General features: G+C 36.9%; 1 pseudogene; it reads left to right on the top strand.

Annotated features, from left to right (window-relative positions):
• Positions 1-5604: 5604 nt before the first annotated feature.
• Positions 5605-20590, top strand: LOC126758618 (putative nuclease HARBI1; annotated as a pseudogene).
• The last annotated feature ends 2110 nt before the right edge of the window (positions 20591-22700 follow it).

The raw sequence follows: 22700 nt of genomic DNA, 5'->3' as shown, positions 1-22700 counted from the left end.
GTGCTACTTCGGACTGAGTAGGCAATTGAAAAGTAAAGCCCCTCTCGACGAACAAAAGCTAAACTTTATAAGTCGCTCATAATTCCCGTCCTGCTATATGGTGCAGAGGCTTGGGCGATGACAGCAACCGATGAGTCGATGCTACGAGTTTTCGAGAGAAAGGTTCTGCGAAAGATTTATGGTCCTTTGCGCATTGGCCATGGCGAATATCGCATTCGATGCAACAATGAGCTATATGAGATATAGGACGACATTGACTTAGTTTAGCAAATTAAAAGACAGCGGCTACGTTGGCTAGGTCATGTTGTCCGAATGGACGAAAACACTCCAGCTCTGAAAGTATTCGATGCAGTACCCGCCGGGGGAAGCAGAGGAAGAGGAAGGCCTCCACTCCGCTGGAAGGACCAAGTGGAGAAGGACCTGGCTTCGCTTGGAATATCCAATTGGCGCTACGTAGCGAAAAAAAGAAACGACTGGCGCGCTGTTTTAACTCGGCTATAACCGCGTAAGCGGTGTCTACGTCAATTAAGAAGAAGAATATTCCAATGCAATGCTTTAGTTAAATTTGTAGTGCAACAAAACTCAATACACAAATTATTCCAATTTTATTATACAGGTTACTTTTGTGGGTGAGTTTTTAATGTACTAAGAATACTATTGAATAAATTTTTTACAAAACAAGTAAGGAAGGGCTAAGTTCGGGTGTCACCGAACATTTTATACTCTCGCATGATAAAGTGGTAATCGAGATTTCATTATCCGTCATTAACATATTTTTTTATTTTGCTGTAAAATAAATTAGATTACATCAATTTGTGTACTTTGAGTATTGAATTGTATTTTCATTTCCTAATTTATATATTATACAGAGAAGGCATCAAATGGAATTCAAAATAGCGTTATATTAGAAGAAGGCGTGGTTGTGAACCGTTTTCACCCATATTTCGTACATGTTATCAGGGTGTTAAGAAAATATTATATACCGAATTTCATTGAAATCGGTAAATCGGTAGTTCCTGAGATATGGTTTTTGGTCCATAAGTGGGCGACGCCACGCCCATTTTCAATTTTTAAAAAAAGCCTGGATGCAGCTTCCTTCTGCCATTTCTTCGTGAGAGTTTCTCACGTTTTTGGTTAGTCGGTTAACGCACTTTTAGTGATTTTCAACATAACCTTTGTATGGGAGGTGAGCGTGGTTATTATCCGATTTCTTCCATTTTTGAACTGTACATGGAAATGTCTGAAGGAAACGACTCTCTAGAGTTTGGTTGACATAGCTATAGTAGTTTCCGAGATATTTACAAAAAACGTAGTAGAGGGCGGGGCCACGCCCACTTTTCCAAATAAATTACGTCCAAATATGCCCCTCCCTAATGCGATCCTTTGTGCCAAATTTCAATTTAATATCTTTATTTATGGCTTAGTTATGACACTTTATAGGTTTTCGGTTTTCGCCATTTTGTGGGCGTGGCAGTGGGCCGATTTTGCCCATCTTCGAACTTAACCTTCTTATGGAGCCAAGAAATACGTGTACCAAGTTTCATCATGATATCTCAATTTTTACTGAAGTTACAGCTTGCACGGACGGACGGACAGACGGACGGACGGATTTCAACTCTACTCGTCAACTTTTAGTTTTAGGACTTACAAACAACCGTTATGTGAACAAAACCATAATACTCTTTTTAGCAACTTTGTTGCGAGAGTACAAAAATTCAGAAGTTATGAAAGAAATATTTTTTTATATTGTAGCTGGATACGTAACAGCTACCCTTTATAAAATTTCAGCGGCTACACCATATAATGCATATTTGCTATATGTTTCTTCTTCACTACGATATAGCCAAGGTGTTGTAAATATTGAGTGCGGTTGGGTATAGATACCGAGAGTTTTTGTAGACAAAAAAAGAGAGAGGCCGAAATGCGTTAGTGCGAAAACTTTGATAAGCTGGCCGAAAGGGATACTGTTCAAAAATTCTACGAAAAAACGCGGAAACTAACAGAAGGTTTCAAGACCGGAGCATATTCTTGTAGAACCCCCGGGGGTGATTTTGTGTCTGAGTATACTAAAATTATGGAGGGAACACTTTCTAGTCTGCTGAATGGCAGTGAAAGTAAAATACCAGGAGTAGGCGAACCCAACTCCCCAAGCGATGACGATGGCGCAGACGTTCCATTGCCCGACCATGAATAAGTTCGAATAGCAATTACCTGTCTGAAGAACAACAAAGCGGCGGGGCCGAGGAACTGATATGGAGCCTTTATCACGCCATGTCTGAATTTGGTATCCCTGCAAATCTAATACAGCTGTGTAAACTGACGTTGAGCAACACCAGAAACTCCATCAGGTTAGGGAAGGACCTCTCCGAGCCGTTCGATGCCAAACGATGTTTCAGACAAGGCGACACGCTATCGTGCGACTTCTTCAATCTGCTACTGGATAAAATAATTCGAGCTGCAGGACTTAATCGAGCAGGTACAATCTTCTATAAGAGTGTTCAGCTGCTGGCGTATGCCGATGATATTGATATCATCGGCCTCAACACCCGCGCCGTTAGTTATGCTTTCTCCAGACTGGACAATTAAGCAAGGCAAATGAATCTAGCAGTGAACGAGGGCAAGACGATATATCTCCTGTCATCAAACAAACAGTCGTCGCATTCGCGACTTGGCTCTCACGTCACTGTTGACAGTCATAACTTTGAAGTCGTAGCTAATTTCGTCTTTCTTGGAACCAGCGTAAACACCACCAACAATGTTAGCCTAGAAATCCAACGCAGGATAACTCTCGTCAACATGTGCTACTTCGAACTGAGTAGACAATTGAGAAGCAAAGTCCTCTATCGACGAACAAGAACCAAACTCTATAAGTCACTCATAATTCCCGTCCGTCCGTATGGTGCAGAGGCTTTGACGATGACAGCAACCGATGAGTCGATGCTACGAGTTTTCGAGAGAAAGGTTCTGCGAAAGATTTATGGTCCTTTGCGCATTGGCCATGGCGAATATCGCATTCGATGGAACGATGAGCTGTACGAGATATACGACGACATTGACATAGTTCAGCGAATTAAAAAACAGCGGATACGCTTGCTAGGTCACGTCGTCCGAATGGACGGAAAACTTCCAGCTCTGAAAGTATTCGACGCAGTACCCGCCGGGGGAAGCAGAGGAAGAGGAAGACCTCCACTCCGTTGGAAGGACCAAGTGGAGAAGGGCCTGGCTTCGCTTGGAATATCCAATTGGCGCCACGTAGTGAAAAGAAGAAACGACGGGCGCGCTGTTGTTAACTCGGCTATAATCGCGTAAGCGATGTCTACGCCAGTAAAGAAGAAGAAGAAAATTATGTAGAAACATTATACTGGAGAAATGTCCAGAGGTAACGCAGTCAGTACAGACCTCCTCCTAGCACAAATAAACTCGGTATAATAGTTTTCGACATGCACGATGACTTTAAGCTGTTTATGGTTTTAAGGTAGGTATTCAGCTTCTAAATAACTGGTCAAAAAAAAAATACATTATTTCTTCAAGTAGTTTTAACAGCTAAATATACTTGTGTGAGTGTAAGCACATAAATATTTGTATTGCGATCTAAAGCTTAGTATCCAGCTCTCAAGAAATGTAAAAACTTCATATAAACAAACGCTTAAGAAACGGCCAAGAAACTTTCCTGCGATAAATTTACTTGTGCTAGTATGCAGCTCTTTCAATAAAATGCGAATATGGCAAACCTGGTTTTGCGAAGTAACATGAAATAAACAATTGTTTCTTGAAGGAAATTCAAAGTAATCGTTAAATTCATCCTAAATTAGTTAAAAGCGTTATTATGAAGTTTATTTCATTTTGAAATGTTGTATAAAACTTACAATCATCAACAACATTCCTTAAATCGCAAGGAAAATATTTATGTTACTACACACACACATATATACATACATATTACGCACAAAGTTTATTTTCTTTGTTTATTCTCTCTTGTTCTTCTATTGTGGATCATTCACAATGCTCAACCAGCTGTCTAAATTACTTGAAGAAATAATATATTTTTTTATACTCTCGCAACAAAGTTGCTAAGGAGAGTATTACAGTTTTGTTCACATAACGGTTGTTTGTAAGTCCTAAAACTAAAAGAGTCAGATATAGGGTTATATATACCAAAGTGATCAGGGTGACAAGTAGAGTTGAAATCCGGATGTCTGTCTGTCCGTCCATCCGTCTGTCCGTCCGTCCGTCCGTGCAAGCTGTAACTTGAGTAAAAATTGAGATATCATGATGAAACTTGGTACACGTATTTCTTGGCTCCATAAGAAGGTTAAGTTCGAAGATGGGCAAAATCGGCCAACTGCCACTCCCACAAAATGGCGGAAACCGTAAACATATAAAGTGTCTTAACTAAGCCATAAATAAAGATATTAAAGTGAAATTTGGCACAAAGAATCGCATTGCGGAGGGGCATATTTGGACGTAATGTTTTTGGAAAAGTGGGCGTGGCCCCGCCCCCTACTAAGTTTTTTGTACATATCTCGGAAACTCCTATAGTTATGTCAACCAAACTCCACAGAGTCGTTTTCTTTAGGCATTTTCATATACAGTTCAAAAATGGAGGAAATCGGATAATAACCACGCCCACCTCCCATACAAAGGTTATGTTGAAAATCACTTAAAGTGCGTTAACCGACTAACAAAAAACGTCAGAAACACTAAATTTAACGGAAGAAATGGCAGAAAAAAACTGCATCCAGGCTTTTTTTAAAATTGGAAATGGGCGTGGCGTCGCCCACTTATGGACCAAAAACCATATCTCAGGAACTACTAGACCGATTTCAATGAAATTCGGTATGTAATTTTTTCTTAACACCCTGATGACATGTACGAAATATGGGTGAAATCGGTTTACAACCACGCCTTCTTCCAATATAACGCTCTTTTGAATTCCATCTGATGCCTTCTCTGTATAATATATAGTACATTAGGAACCAATGATGATAACGGAATAAAACTTTACATAAATACGGTATTTGAGCTGAGGTATCCCTTGTGGAAAAATTGTCGTGATCGGACCATAACTTTTCAAGGTCCCTGATATCGAACATGAAGAGTTCAGTGCCTAACCTAACCTAATTTTTTACCGAAAATATCGGTAAATCTCTCAGATATTTTCATGTAATTCAGAGGGCATCATTTTTATATTCTCGCAATAAAGTTGCTAATAATGGTATCTCGATTATCACTTTATCATGCGAGAGTATAAAATGTTCGGGGACACCCGAACTTAGCCCTTCCTTACTTGTTTCTTGAGCAATTACTTGAGAGCTGGATACGAACCTTAAGGAATATGGATGAAGATTGGTAAGTTTTATATCAAATTTCAAAATGAACTATATTTCATATTAATGATTTTAATTAATTGTAGGATGAATTTAGTGAATACTTTGGTGCCATGATGGCTGCAATGGAGATGGATGCTGAATTCCAAAAAGAAGAGCGTAAGAAGGCGAGATATTGGGCGAGTCCATACCTTAAGGGACGAAACGATAAGGGAAGGTTCATGTCCGATTCGAAGCCTTGTGCAATGTAACATATTTATTCGTTGCAAATTTTCGCATGCCACCACAAATTTTTGATGAACTTTATGAGATGGTGGAGCTGCATCTACTTCCGAAACGCAACAGCAGGCCAAAAGATTTTATTCCAATTAAAGCCAAATTGGCAGTGGTACTGGAGTATGTTTTATACATTTTTGCCAAAGTAATAAAATACCGTGTTATGTTTTTTTGAAAAATATTCTTACAGATACCCAGCTTCGGCGGATTTGCAACGCCACTTAGCTTCTTGCTATCGTATCAGCAAACAACATTTTGACAGGATCGTGAATGACGTTTGTGAAGTACTATGTACCGTATTGAAAAATGAAGTGCCCGATTGGACGGAAAAAAATTTGGTAGAAATAGCTAATGGTTTTGAAAACCAGTGGAATTTTCCCAAATGTGTTGGCGCCATTGATGGAAAACACATTAATATAAAAGCACCTCCAAAAAGTGGAAGTATATTTTATAACTACAAAGTAAGATCACATTATATGCCTCGGTTGTACTAAAAAGTAATACGCATTTTAAACTTTTGGACTTTAGGGGTTTCATTTAATTGTGTTGCTGGCTACCTGTGATGCGAATTATAAATTTACCTATTTGGATATACATAGGTGTTTATAGAAGCGAAGGCGACTCTCATATTATGAGAAATTCTAAGTTTGGTACCAGAATTCTAAATGACAGCTGTCTATTTTCTCCTGACAGGGTAATTAATCAAAAAAATTTGCCGCATTTCATTGTGGGAGACGACGCCTTTCCTTTTTGTAAGCGCTTAATTAAACCGTATAGCGTCACACAACTCTCGATAGAGCAAAGGATTTTTAACTACAGGATAAGTAGAGCTAGGCGGTGCATTGAAAATGCTTTCGGCATTTTAACTGCAAGATGGCTTTGCCTTAGAAAACTTTTATTTTGCAAGCCTGAACGATTGCATAATTTTCTCACAAATAAGTGTCGCCGAACGTATAACTCTAATGCGTTTTCTGGTTTTGAAGATAGCACTGGAAATTGGATAGCAGGAGAATGGGAAGTGTTGCAACAACAAGAACACACTCGCAGTCGAAATGAATCCATCGTAACCACTTACCGCGGAAGAACTTCAGATTACGGAAAATACATATATGTATACGGAAAATATTTACAGACTATGTTAATTCTCCTAATGGATCTGTTCCTTGGCAAAACAATGCCACTTTTGTTTAAATTTATTTTATTATATAAAACAAAGACGGGTTTGTTCGACCAATTATAACTCGAGATCTGCTGAACCAATTTTCATGATTATTGATTCGTTGGATTTGTCTCCGCCCCGAATAGCAGAATACATATTAAAAACAATGAAAACTCGATATGTGTAATGAATACTTAATCTTCTTACATATACTTTTTTTCATACAATTTTTTTTTTAAATTGTTGTTTGTTTTGTTTTTTAATATTTTGATTTGTAAATTATTTGAATCGTTCAATTTCGGTCGCTTGCTTTTTTATTCCGGCTATTTAAAAGAAAAAGTTTTGAAAATTATTCAGTGAAAACTTTATGTGTGTTGCAGATTGAAATTTGTTACGAAGCCACGAAGAGGTCGCCGTAATATCGGTCGTTCTTTTTGCCATCAACGTATGGCAGCCCAAGCAAGGCAAGGTAAGAAGTACTCCCAAAATGCGATGACATACGTGCGGAATTATGGATCGCGGTCATTCAGCAAGCGATCATCACGATGTCACAGCACGACTTTTCAAACAACAGCTATGATAATTGATGGACTTTATCTTGAAGCAATGAATGGTATATATGGTGCTGTTAGATGCTGGATGTACTATGTTGAGTGACAACAGAGAGGTCTGTCGCACTTACACATTCTTCTTTGGATGGTGGATGGTGGTTACACCAGATCAAATTGAAGAAATCATTTTTGCGGAAATTCCTGACGCAGAGTAAGATACATGGACCTTGCGGACACCACAATCCCACTTCGGTTTGTATGTCTGACAATAAATGCACGAAACACCACGTGCTTTTCCTTGCGGAAACACAAACTAGAAATGATGGATATCCAATGTATCAGCGTCGCTCACCAGATGACAATGGCAGAACATTTAGCATTCAATTTAGAGGCGTGAATATCGAAGTTAACAACACATCGAAGTCGACAACAGTGGATCGTACCATATTCGCTACTGTTGTCTAATTCACATTCAAAAGTCATGTCAATGTTGCGTATTGCAGTTTGGTGTAATCGATAAAATACGTTTGTAAGTACGTCACCAAAAGAAGCAACATGGCGGTTACTGGTCTTGATCGATACGGTCGGTCGATACGTGAACTGCAATAAAGCGCTTTGTATGATATTTACTTTTGCGATTCATGAACGTTTTCCGACGCAGTGCGTCTCGCAGTTAATTTGGAGAATGACCAAATAGTCTATTTCAACACAGAGAACAGTATAGACAGGGGAAACACCCCCTGCAACAAAATTTAACATTTCAAATTCGCGTCAGTTATGGGATACGGCCAAAAATTACATTGCCGAAGACATTTTACATCGTATACGCTAAGAACTGGAAATGGGTCAATAGCGGTTGATACTTCCGGTGGTTTAATATCAATTTCATATGCCGTTTATCAATTCACGAACATTGGACAAATTCTCGTTAGTACGATTCCTTAAATGCATGGGCAATGTTAACTGGCAAAAATACCGATGTTCTTGACTTAAACTGGAAGATTCAAAGTCAAATTCCGGGAGACTTGCGGCCATCGATCGATCGTCTTGACAATGTAGACAACACCGTGAATTATCCAGTGGAATTTCTAAATAAATTCTTTGGAGAGGCTTGGTATGCGACCGCATCATTTGCGTCTCAAAGTTCGATCTGTCGTTATTATGTTTCGCAATATGATTGTGACGCACCTATCAAATACATGGAGCAGAATGCTTGATTCTACGGATTTCTTTTGAGTTCTAACGATTTGCCATTTGCCATGGAAATGCTATAATTTTCACACGGCCAGATACCCGTGGCGTGCTCACGAGTTGGAAAACCATCTTTTCTGTACACCGGAACAGAAACCAAAAATTGTTGTTTATCAAGCTGCATTACATTGAAAGAAAATGTAGAAAAATCTCAAATAAATGATAATCAACACAATATGAATTTTTGTCTTTTGAATTCAAAAGACATAATTTCGCGCAGGACAACGGCTGCGGGGTTAGCTAGTTATTAATATAAATGGTTACAAAAAAATGTTATTCATCGTTGGTTCTTTTTTTTTTATTTTAATGCCAACATATCGAGGCAGTTGATTTAACAACCAATCAAAACTATAAAGAGCTTGTGCATAAGGGGAGCTGCAGGTGGTATTTGAGCGACTTTCCAACATTTCCTCGTGTTTCTTCAGTATGTTATCAAACTGACTCCACGCTTGATTTTTGCGGGGAGAGGTTAATCGCCGTCCTAGTTTCGTAAAAATAAAAAGAAAGAATCTAAATATGTATGTCTATCTTTAAAAATATATAATGAATTACAAATAAAAAAAATTTCTATAATTAGGCCTATATAAAAAATTTCTCCATATACAAATATAATATGTACTATTTGTTTGTATGTACTCACATAATCGAATGAGTGCTGTGAGTCGGTTGCACAATTTAGTGACACATTAGAATCTTCGCCGATATTTATTGGCGATGCATGCGAATCTTCTCCGAAAGATACTGGAGTTGTGAAGTCCTATAAAAAAAATTAATTGTTTGGCGAGCGTTCAAATTATGCAGACTTGCTTCCGTTTGTGGGATACATTCATCAAAACTGACATTTCCTCCGCAAACTCCCAATCAACGTTTTCTGAAAAGGATGGAATTTCCAAAACTTCCTCACCATCGCTGCCACGGGAAGAATTTAGTATACCGTCCCAGACTTCAAGGATAAAAAGGATATGGTCGGAAAGAGGAGATTATCCTAATCAAGGACGCTTTAGTTTTCGAGATATTCGCGTTTAAAGTTGAAAATTTGCAATATTTTAGTTACATATTCTCGATATATTAGGTTGTCAAAAAAGTCTTGCGGTATTTTCGCTAGTTGGCGCTGAAAGCGCGTAGTTCTAGTTTTATTCGTCGCATCGGGTCATGCTATATCTTTTTGGAAAGCTCATTTCACGCTCTAACACGTGTTTGATTGATTGTCGTTTCTTTTAAGTCGTTCGTGAGTTATGGCGTCGCAAACATAGAGCAAAATAAAGAGAAAATACGGCATATTTTACAGTACTACTACGATAAAGGCAAAAATGCATCTCAAGCCGCCAATTAAATTTGTGCAGTTTATGGACTCGATACAGTTTCCATTTCCACCGCACAACGATGGTTTCAACGTTTTCGTTCTGGTGTAGAGGTGGTCGAAGATGCGCCACGCTCCGGAAGGCCTGTCGTCGAAATTGCGATAAAATCGCTGAATTGGTCAGAAGAGACCGGCATAGTAGCAGCCGTCGCATCGGTCAAGAGCTGGGCATGAGTCATCAAAAATTCATTTCAATTTCAATAAAAAAAAAAAATTCAATAAAAATACCGCAAGACTTTTTTGACAACCCATTATAAAATTAATTTTGCACTTATATTTTTAACTTTTATATCCACTAACACTTCACTAATTCATTTGTACACATTTCCTTTATATAATATGTTGCAAAAATAGCTTTTAATATACATTTAAATTATTGTTGAATTATGATTATTTAAGAATAACAAATGAATTACAAACAGTCAAATAATCAGTGTTACCTTATCGACATCACTTGTAATAAAGTGAACAGATTATACTCCAAATACGAGAATCAACAACCTATAAAAAAATAACCCTGGTCGGTCCAACACCGGGGTGTATCAAATTTTTTTCGCGTAGAACTCCTTTTTGCGTGGGCGGCCTTCAGGCCGCTTAAATTTTTTGTATATCTTTTATTGTTTATCAACGATTATGTTTCCTGCATTTAGGGTATAATAATTCTTTATATATTTTTTTTGTTTTAGTTTGTAAAATATTTTAGTATGGTAACACTGATTATTTGTCAGTTTGTAATTCATTTGTTATTCTTAAATAATCGTAATTCAACAATAATTTAAATGTATATTAAATGCTATTTTTGCAATATATTATATAAAGTAAATTTGTACAAATGAATTAGTGAAGTGTTAGTGGATATAAAAGTGAAAAATATAAGTGCAAAATTAATTTTATATATCGCAAAGATGTAATTAAAATATTGCAAATTTTCAACTTTAAACGCGAATATCTCGAAAACTATAAGCTTCCTGCGGCAATAACCATATACATATATTCGTGACCTGGAGAGTCTCCTCTATCCGACCATACCCATTTTATTCCCGAAATCCTGGGACGGTATGCTAAAGCCGACACTTGCACTCATCCACTAATACATAAATTTTATTAGAAACAATAAAACACTAAATACAAAACATAAATTAACTCACCACTTTTATCAAGGGCATTGCTTATGTGGAGCCAGGCTTGATTTACCGCATTCTTATTGCAATGCAATATGGTGCTAATATCCCAGATCCTGGGCCACTCGTTTTTTAATTAATTTTTGCGTTTCGATGAGCCATCATTTTTTAAATTTGCATCCATTTTTTTTAATTTTCAAAAATTATAAATAATTATAAATTTCACTTTACTCGTACGCCAATGTCACTTTCCTTCAAGAAACAATTGTTGATTTCATGTTTCATCGCAAAACCAGGATTGCCATATTCGCATTTTATTGAAAAAAAGTATTAAAAATTAGTACTAGATTTCTTTAGAGCACAAGTAAATTTATCGCAAGAAAGTTTTTTAACCGTTTCTTAAGTTTTCTTTTTTATATGAAATTTTTACATTTCTTGAGAGCTGGAGCTAAGCTTAAGGCTGAATATGAATTAAATCCGTCTAGGCTGTGGTTTAAGATCTAATATCCCGGATATGAAGCAAAATAGAGTTATGAGACATAGTGAGTCCACGACCGTTTGCAACCGGTTTTGAGCATTGAAAATCGGTAGCGTATAAAATAATCGGTTCTAGCCAAACTTAGTATTCCTTACATGTTTACAATATAAAAGAGAAAAAGGGATGTTGGGAAAGAAGCATACCAGTTTATATCCATGTCATGGTCCTGTCGTTTTGAAAACAGGAAACAATGTGCTTAAAATAACAAATTGAAAGTCATTCTTAAAAAATTACGACTGCTTTTATGATATCATAATATAATTTGACTTGTCATTGCCGTTTATTTAATGATTTGTACAATTGCGTTTCTGTGTGAATGAACAATAACAGCACTTTATTATATCAGATTAAGGTAAACAAATTACGCACGCTTGTAAACGATGAGAATATAAATAAACGGTCCCATAAAAGACGTACATCAAATACATAAATTTTAAAACAATTGGCTAGGTAAATATATGTACAGCGCGATATAAACCAAACAATCTGGCAGACACAGACGGTACAAAAACAAGCCGTTGGGATGCCATTTGGAGCTGAATGATTGAATGTTACGTCAACGGCAGGTTGGTCATTAAAGGACCTCTTAATTAAACATAAAACTAAAAAGTTGTGGCTTGTATTCATAACTGTTTTATCTGAACTGATCAAATTAAAATGGAGATGTACACAAGTGAGGAAGGGCTAAGTTCGGGTGTAACCGAACCTTTTATACCCTTGTACCTTGAAAGGACTAAAGCTTTTTTATTAAAAGGTATTGCAATGTAAAGAATTTAATATTTATTATTAGACGAAATAATGAATGGATTAAAATAAATTTTGGTATTTATTAAGTTCTACTATAAGTCATACACACACTCAGTTTAATTGCTACACATTGCCACAAAATGTTAAGGTCAGTCTTTACAAAGCTATTGATTAGCCTGCAAGATGTCTGTTTCGGCGCAGAAAGCTTTTGTTTTTAAATTTTGAGTATAAAAAAAAAGGAAATGCGACGTGGTAAGTCGCTCTGAGCTAGGAACGAATTTTTAAAAGTTTGTGCAGATCTTTGTGCGTCGTACAAAATTTTGTCGAAAATAATGAAAATTACGGAAAATTAAAAAGTGCAGTTCGGCAAAATATTTTAACTTCGCGTGAAAAGCGTGCTTTCCCGAATGGCATCGAACTCTATAAAAAGTGTGGGAACAATTAACAAAGATCTTAATATACAAGCATTACCTATGACAATTCTGAGATTTATCAATTAAAAGCAAGTTAAAGAAAATGCAATTTTTAACTAAAGTATACATGTCAAAGTGCAAGGAGTTTGTCTAAAAAGATTATGAGGACTAATTGGCATCAGGTAAACAATTTATAAATACAGGTGTTTAGTGCAATGCACATATTATTATAATTCTGTTCACCTAACGGTTGTACGTATCACCTAAAACTAATCGAGATAGATATAGGGGATAGACATAAGTGGGAGTGGCCACGCCCTCTAATAGGTTTTATAAACATGTCTTCCGAACTACTAAAGCTACAACATCCAAATTTTTTAAGCGCAAATACTATAAGAACTTCTATCGACAGAGTGAAATGGACTGAAATCTGAGGATAACTCCGCAAATTCTATGTAACGGTACTGTTAAAAGCTCAATAAATCAATAACTAAATACGTCAGAGATATTAAATTTTATCACCCAGAGGGTATGAGAGAGCCTTATGGGACCCAGTGCGAAAATTGGAAGATGGGCGTGGTACCGCCCACTTTTTGGGAAAATCTCTTATCTCGGGACCTGACCGACCGATTTCGGCTAAATTAAGTGCATTGTATTCTCTTTTATATATCTATGTCATATTGTGAAAATGGGCGAAATCGGACTACAACCACGCCTACTTCCGATATAACATAATTTAAAAATCCATTTGATTACTTCATTTTCCAGTAAACAAATGAAGAAATAATTAATATAATGGGATAAATTGTCCAAATCCAGTAAAAACTTTTTAAGACCCTAGGTACCGAATATGTGGACCCCAATATACCATAGTTGACCTCTAACCTATATACTGGTCAATTCAGATAAATTCATGGAAATGCGACTACGCCATATGTCACACACATGTCTCGACTCGAATTTGCGGAATTAACTCATATAATTTACTAATCACCAGTGTGTTCACAACTTTTATAATAGGTTGTCGTTTTTTTTAAGTCGTTCGTGAGTTATAGCGTCGCAAACATGGAGCAAAATAAAGAGAAAATACGGCATATTTTACAGTACTACTACGATAAAGGCAAAAATGCATCTCAAGCCTCCAATAAAATTTGTGCAGTTTATGGACCCGATACAGTTTCCATTTCCACCGCACAACGATGGTTTCAACGTTTTCGTTCTGGTGTAGAGGTGGTCGAAGATGCGCCACGCTCCGGAAGGCCTGTCGTCGAAAAGTGCGATAAAATCGCTGAATTGGTCGAAAGAGCATATTAGCAGCTATAGCATCGGTCAAGAGCTGGGCATGAGTCATTAAAAATTCATTTCAATTTCAAAAAAAAGAAAATTTAATAAAAATACCGCAAGACTTTTTTGACAACCCATTATTTCATAAATTGATTCCGAATCCGGAATGGGCAATTTTTTACGCCTAATATTTTGTGGTTTAATTTAAATCTCCAAGTCTTCACCGTGACTTTTGTGCTTTATAAGTTATGTTGCCATTATGTATTTTTATTTCTTTAATGAATAAAAAAAATATATTTTGATATGTGTTTTATAGGCCTCGTTTTCTTTATTATGTTTTCTTATATACCTTAAGTCTAGATACAAATATTTATCTTTTCTAGGAAGTTATGAATATATGACATATGTTACAAGTTCGAATTATATTTTTGGGACCATAAGGTGGACAGTATTCAAAGTACACATAACTACATTATAAGGATGATATATTTTGATGAATGTATATTCACAAAAATTTGGTCATCAGTTTCGGTGAAAGAATATTTTATATTTATCCTATTTTTTCTGCTACTAAAGATAGCTTTGTTGATCTGAAATTATTATTATCCAGCAAAATTTTGTTTATGTCATGAATTGACGATTAAAAATAATAGTTTTTTTGGATTCCTACTAGATCACTTATATTTATTTAAAATGCATAAAGTGGTCAACGCTTTGTAAGAGAGAAATAAACAAAATTTCATTCGTTTCCCTTTATCCACCAAACTCAATGTTTCGAATGCTAAGGAAAACGTGAAGAATGTGCGAACTTTCGAGAAAATACTTTCATGGTTTATCGAGAATCGTTGGGCTATTTACTGAACGAAAAACATTTCGTTGTTTGCAATTTTCTTCTGAGCCTGAATCAAGTGAAATATGAACAAGTTGTTGAGACGATTCAGTTTTTAGATTCGAAAATGTTCATATTGACGACAACAAATTAATCGATCAGTTGGCAAATTTGAATGCGCTCTTGAAATCGAAAAAAGAGGCTGAGAAATAACTGACGAGTTTTTTGCGCAATTTGTTAATGACAAGCTGTGTCAATTCTTTAAAGCTAATAAGAACGCTTAGTCGTTTTATAGTTCAGTATTTGTTGTCTATCCCTGGTCACAACGCAAATTGCGAGCGTATTTTGTCCTTAATCAACACACAGTGGAGTAACGACCGTACTCCCTAACTAAATCGAAATAATGATCTAAGAAAAAAGGACAAAAACAAAACGATGGAGTTGGGCGGATCAATTTCAATTAAATGTGGTTACATATGCAACGGGACTGATTTTGACTGAGACCGAAATGGTAACCCTACATATACCTAATATAAATATTTTCGAATTTGACTTTATTATGCATATATCGAACAATATTTGAGTTATCTCAATAAAAATAAGAGAGCAACTCCCACCTTATATGCATCTGCTAAAAAAGCTTTTATTATTAAAAATAAAATCGCGTAAAAATAAGTTTATTATTTACTAAAATTTTATTCTATTACTGATAAATTAAATATCGTCAATTGAAAAACTTTTGAAGTTCACTTGTACTCGACTCAATGAAGTTTTAATGATACCCCTAATCACGCTTCGTTGCTCACTATACATAGTATAAAAGCTAGGTAAAAAGAAAGATATTGTACTTTCAGTCTAGATAAATATGTGCACTGCACTGCGATCCAAAAATCTACAAACATTCTTAACTGAGACATCAATTACTCGTACTGAGTGGACCACTTGATGGAAAATGATAAATGATTTCGAACACTTAGCAACAAGGGTTGCTCATGTGAATGTAATTTTCAGTCGTCATTTGAGAGTCAAATTTAATGAAGCTCTTCTGCATTTTAAAAAATTTAGCTAGAGAGTTCTATTGACTGGTACTTATGTCCATATAACGTTGTTACGCATCTTAATAAAATCAAACGACCAACAAGTCCAACGCTGCAAGTCTATGAAGCATGCAACAGAAGAGGATAATTAATTAACTAATCAGGGAAATAGATAAGTGGTAGCTCGAAATTTTCAACGAGTATGCTATGTGCTTGTTCATGTTGTGGACATGTTTATTGCTGAGTATGTGCGTGTAGATACCCATTCAGAGAATGTGTTCATGTTCAATTAACCGTTTATTGTAGGATATACTTACAACTAAACGACTGTCAAGGTCAAAGCTATTTCTAGCTAATTAAAATTTCTGTGACACAGTCTTCACAATTAATTGGACGAAATTAACAACGCAGGAAGAGGTAACAGTGACCATGACTTTTTGACTGAAACTACAGTTTTTAATGTGCTTGCTGCTGGCGTTGGCAGAGCAGTTTTTAGAGGTATCAGAGGTCAGGAACCTAAACCAAAATAAAATGAAGAAAAAATAACTCCCACTACTACAATTAAAATTCATCAAACAAATTTCCAAATGCTCCAATCTTATTTCAAGAAATGTAGAAGACCCTGTTTAGCGAGTAACTGTCCTCAGCAAACTATCAAGTGCGGTCAGAGTGAACACGTCTCATCAAAGTGTGGAAAGTCGGTAGGCGCGAAATTCGAGAGAGCAAATACGTTATCCAATGAACAGTTAATAAATAAATGCATAATTTTCAAGGAAATGGTACTGAGCAACCTAAAATTGTCTGCATTGCTCGATACGGGGTGTGATCTCTATTTACTCGGTTATAATGTTTTAATAAGTTTAGAAGTGTCAAACTGGATGCCAGCTTCACGTCGACGGGATAGACATACCGGTAGTTTTTCAGGTAGTAGGTGAACGAGATATTTGCTATTCCGCGATCATAGGTAATTATATCCAAAAGTGGGTCGATCTAGAAGTGTCAGAAAACGGTGTAATGTTTTTAAAGAACAAGGGTAATAAATCCGAAGCTAGGAGTGATAAGATAAGTAAAGAGAAATAGATAACTGAGGAAGGAGATTCAATACGCGAATGGATGTACGAACTCAGCGAGGTTGGGTTGGTAACTGCAGAACAAAGCAATACGGAAGAGTTAGATTTACATAATTTAAGAAAGGATCATGCAGACGAAATAGCGAGGTTGCTTGGAGAATATTGGCCAAAGCCACAGTATAAATCACCAATTGAAATAAATATTACGTTAGGGGATGACATACCAATTTATCAGGGTCCATGTGCATTGTAGAACAGCAAATAGGAAATTGCTTAAATGAGGGAATTATATAACCTAGTACCTCCAATTACGAATCACCCGTAGTACTAGTTCAAAAAAAGGACGAGAACAAGAGGCTCTGTTGCGACTATCGATGCCTGAACTTGAAAATAATGAGGGATTACTTTCCAATGCCGATCATTGATGACGTACTCGAGCGAGTGCCAGGGTATTTACTACATTAGATTTGGATTTTTGGATTTTTTTCCATGTACCAGTTGAGAGAAATTCGAGGAAGTTTACATCTTTTGTTACTCATAGTGGTCAATACGAGTTTCGTTTTGTTCCATTTGGGATATCAAACTGTCCAGCGGTTTTCTCGAGATTTATTTTTGCAATTTCCAGAGAGTAGGTACAAGATGGTACATGCGTGGCTTACATGGACCACCTTATCATTCCCTCTAAGGATAAAAAGGAAGGAATCTATAAGTTACGCCATGTTCTAGGGCGAGCAGCAGAATTTAATCTATATTTAAATATTTATATGCGTTCAGAAATTTATTTTTTGTCTATGTCTCGAAAGTTCAAGCATTGTTATTATATTTGGTGGTTTTATGTGGTTTTGTGCGAGTGCATTAATAACAATGCCTCGTCTTAAAAGATTTAATCTTTCCCAGCGGAGCCGTAATTCAATTAGGCAACGTAATATCAGGAGTCAATTATCTGATGAAGAACGAGAAATTGCACGAGAAGAGCGCCGCGTTAGTATGGAGCAAAGAAGGGCCTTAATTCGTGCTTCTCAAACACAAGAGCAAAGAGATGCAGCCCGTGAAACGGCTAGATTGGAAACGAGAAATCGTCGAGCTTATCATACAGATGAACAGAGGAATAATCTTCGAAGTGCAAGAAGAAATGGTTCAAGTATTGATTTGAATCGAGCAGCGTTTCTATATGATTGCACCATCGACTACAGCTTGCATCGTTTAGTTTGCATTGGTCAAATGGACGTTGTTTGCCAGTATTGTGGCGCATTGAAGTTTGCTGGTGAAACGCCTGGTTTGTGCTGCTTTAGTGGTAAAGTGAAATTGCCATTATTGGTCCCGCCACCAGAGCCATTGCGCTCCCTGCTTTATGGCGAAACACAAGAATCATGACATTTTCTAACGAACACTCAAAAATACAATGTCTGTTTCCAAGTGACTTCATTTGGGGCGGAAATTATCGAAGAACACGGATATAATCCGACATTTAAGGTAATTTACGTTAAAACCTTTATTTTCTATTATTGTAAAAAAAATCTGGAATGTAGTTTGTTAGATTTCTGTATTTTTCTCGGAAATTAAAATGGGATGTTAATATTTGGAAAAAAAGTGTTTGTAAAGTAAGTTTTATATCTATGCTTTGGCAGATTCAAGGCCAGATTTTCAAGATCCAGAATTGATGGCATCAAATATATTGGATCATATGGAAGAACAATTCGACCGGCGTCAAGGGATCAACACAGCTACGAAAAGAGCAATTCTCTAAGATCTGCAGCAAATGCTTCATGAACATCATTCATTGGTCAGGCTGTTCAAGACTGCTTTAGAGCGTATGCCAAGTGATGACTTTAAGGTTGTGATCAGAGCAGATAAAAGACCAGCTGGAACACAATCGATTAAGTGACAATCCTGATTATTGGTGAAAACTTGGAAACACTTGATATTGTACTTACACGACGCAATACTGGGCAACTACAAAGAGTATATGAAACACACCGCTGAACACATATGACGCGTTACAATACCCGCTGATGTTTTGGCAAGGAGACGATGGATATCACTTTAATATCAAAATGATTAATCTATTGAATGGTAAGATCAATATTATTGTTTTCATTTTAACTTGATTACATTTTATTCTGTTTGCTTTTGGTAACCAAAAAAGTTGTCATTTTTAATTTAGTAGAGAGTAGCTGTAAGAGTCGTTAACACATGAATACAAATTTTACTGTAATGCTCCAAGAACAGTTCGATGAATTATGGCATATCGTTTGATGATTGGTGAAAATTGTGACAAACATTTGTTGCGATTTCGTCGACTGCAATACAACAAACGTTACATGTAGTAATATGAAACACATTTCGCTGAACACATATGACGCGTTACAATAGTATATTCCGCTGATGCAATTTGGCAAGGAGATTCGAATGGATATGACCATTTTAATATCAAGGTAATGCGTCATTAATCTATTGAATGGTAAGATCAATATTATTGTTTTCATTTTACACTTGATTACATGTAATCCAAAATCTGAAGTTATTCAATTGCTGTAACGGCAAACAAAAAAGTTGACATCACGTGTTTTCAGGCAAAAAATTTGGTCACTAAGATTACATAGTTAAGCAAGAGTCGTTAACTTATTAGGGGTTCTAAAATACAAATTTTACTGTATTTGTTTGAGGTGAGGAAACTACCAAGAAGGTTAGTTCGATGAATTATTACGCATATCGTTTGATGATTCGTGAAAATTGTGACAATTATTTGTTGCGATTTCGTCGACTGCTTCAACAATATTGCGTTGACATGTACTGTAAAATCGAAACGGAGCGCCTGAATTTCATTCGGTTGAATCAAGCTAAATTGCGTTCGGAAGAGTATATTCATTTACGCGATGAAATTTGCACAGAAGGAGATTCAGAAAATGTTGGTCAATTGACCATTTTACCGGCGACATATGCAGGTAGCCCGCGTCATTTGCATGAATATGCGCAAGATGCAATGACATATGTTCGTCATTATGTTCGGCCAGATCTATTCATTACATTTACATGTAATCCAAAATGGACGGAAGTTATTCAATTGCTGCTTCCCGGGCAAACATCGATCGACACGACATCACCGCACGTGTTTTCAGGCAAAAAATTTGGTCACTAATGAATTACATAGTTAAGCAACACGTCTTTGGGATTACTCGACGCTGGATGTATTCAGTCGAATGGCAAAAACGAGGCCTACCGCATGCTCACATTCTAATTTGGTTAGTTGAAAGAATTCGGCCAGATAAAATAGATGGCATCATATGTGCGGAGATTCCTGCTCCTGAAACCGATCCAGACCTACATGATGTTGTAATCACGAATATGATTCAGGGACCGTGTGGCATTATCAACCGCCAATCACCGTGCATGGTCGACGGCAAGTGTTCCAAATGGTATCCACGAAAATTGACGGCAGAGACCATTACAGGCAACGATGTTTATCCATTGTACCGGCGTCGATCGTCCGATGATAATGGTAGAACTATCACAACTAAAGTGAAAGGAAACGATTTCGTAGTTGACAACAGTTGGATTGTTCCATATTCGAATGCTGCTCAAAACGTGCCGAAACATTGTAATGACAGTGTTGACCAAGTCAATTAAATAAATTCGCGATTTGTCAAAGCGAAGGGAGCGACATGGCGGTTTTTTACATCCAATATCAACGATGAAATCACACGTTATCAAGTTGGTAGATACATCGAAAAAAATTCAACGTCGTAAGCAAGGCCATGCAGTTCCTGGTCATTCAGACATGCGTTCTACTGATGCTCTTGGTCGTATTTACACAGTTAAACCGAAGAATGATGAACGTTTCAATTTGCGATTGTTGCTGGTACATGTTCGAGGGCCAACATCATTTGAATCACTACGAACTGTTTGGTATCGTGTGCCCCACATTTCGTGCAGCATGTCAAGAGCTGAATTTGATTGAAAACGATACTCATTGGGACACGACAATCGTTGAAGCAATTATTTCTGCATCTCAAAGTCAGATACGCACATTGTTTGCTATCATCATTTCGACATGCTTCCCATCGAACCCACGTGATCTGTGGAACAAATACAAAGATAACATGTCAGAAGATATTTTACATCGAATTCGTGTCAGCTCAAGAAATTCCGATCTTGAGGTGAATGAGAAAATGCATAACCAGACTTTGCTCTTGATCTATGATATGTATTACCTCATGTGCGGCAGTTTGTTAGTTAGGTTAGGAATGCCAGCGCCAGACCGCGGAATGAATGACGCATTTAATAAAGAATTGGAACGTGAACGTGAATATGATCCACATGAACTAATCCAATCAGTTCAATTGAATGTACCGCTGTTGAATCCTAAGCAGAAGGATGTCTATGATACACTGATTAATGCAATTGATGATGGCAACGGTGGCTTATTTTTTTTAGATGCCCCCGGTGGAACAGGAAGACATTCCCCATGTCATTAATTTTGGCCACTGTACTTGCGAGATCCGAAATTGCGGTAGCAATTGCTTCTTCTGCAATAGCGGCCACATTGTTAGATGGATGCCGTACGGCTCACTCAGCGTTAAAATTGCCATTAAACCTTCAAACTACTGAACTGCCGACATGTAACATTTCGAAACAGTCCGCAATGGCTAAAGTTTTAGTAGCATCAAAAATAATCATATGGGACGATTGCACAATGGCGCACAAACGCGCATTGGAAGCACTAGACCGAACATTAAATGGCGCAATGATTTTGTTTCTGGCGATTTCCGACAAACACTACCAGTCATTCCAAGATCTACTGCTGCCGACGCAATAAAAGTATCAAATCTGTGGATATGTAAAGAAACTTCAACTGTCTGTAAATATGAGAGTTGCATTGTTGAACGATCTATCTGCTGATGATTTCTCGAAGCAATTGCTGACTATCGGTAATGGCCGTGTTCCAGTTGACGAATCGAGCGGTTTGATTTCATTTCCTTCAAGTTTTTGCAATTTCATCTCATCAAAGGACGAGCTTCTTGGCCGCTAAAAATAAAGATGTAGATGACCTCAATTTTATAATTCAAAATCAAATCGTAGGTTCTCTGTATTCATTCAAATCTATCGACTGTGTAACCAACGAAGAAGAAGCCACTAATTATCCAACTGAATTTTTAAACTCCTTTGATGTACCTGGTTTACCACCGCACAATTTACAACTGAAGGTTGGCTCGGTAGTTATCATGCTTAGAAGTTTAAATCAACCAAAACTGTGCAACGGAACGCATTTGGTAATAAGAAAACTGATTAGCAATGTGATTCACGCGTCGATACTTAAAGGAAAATTTAAAGATGAGGAAGTTCTTATTCCAAGGATTCCGATGATCCCAACGGATATTCCCTTTGAATTTAAACGAATTCAGTTCCCGATTCGTCTTGCTTTCGCCATGACGATCAACAAATCACAGGGCCAATCCTTGACTATTTGTGGCCTCTATCTAGAAAATGCATGTTTTTCTCATGGTCAATTGTACGTGGCATGCTCACGTGTCGGAAAACCATCCGCTTTATTTGTTCTTGCGCCTGACCAAAAAACAAAGAATATCGTTTACCACAAAGTGCTTGAATGAAGATCTTATTAATGAATTAATCCAAGTGTATCCCAATCTACACAACATAGTTTTCAATATTTTTTTCTGACATGTGTTTGAAGTACTTTATTATTATTATTTCTTCTGTTTGTATTCATCATCATTCA

This window comes from Bactrocera neohumeralis, chromosome 2, assembly GCF_024586455.1.
Source record: "Bactrocera neohumeralis isolate Rockhampton chromosome 2, APGP_CSIRO_Bneo_wtdbg2-racon-allhic-juicebox.fasta_v2, whole genome shotgun sequence".
Classification (NCBI taxonomy): domain Eukaryota; kingdom Metazoa; phylum Arthropoda; class Insecta; order Diptera; family Tephritidae; genus Bactrocera; species Bactrocera neohumeralis.
This window is presented reverse-complemented; position numbering and strand designations above follow the sequence as displayed.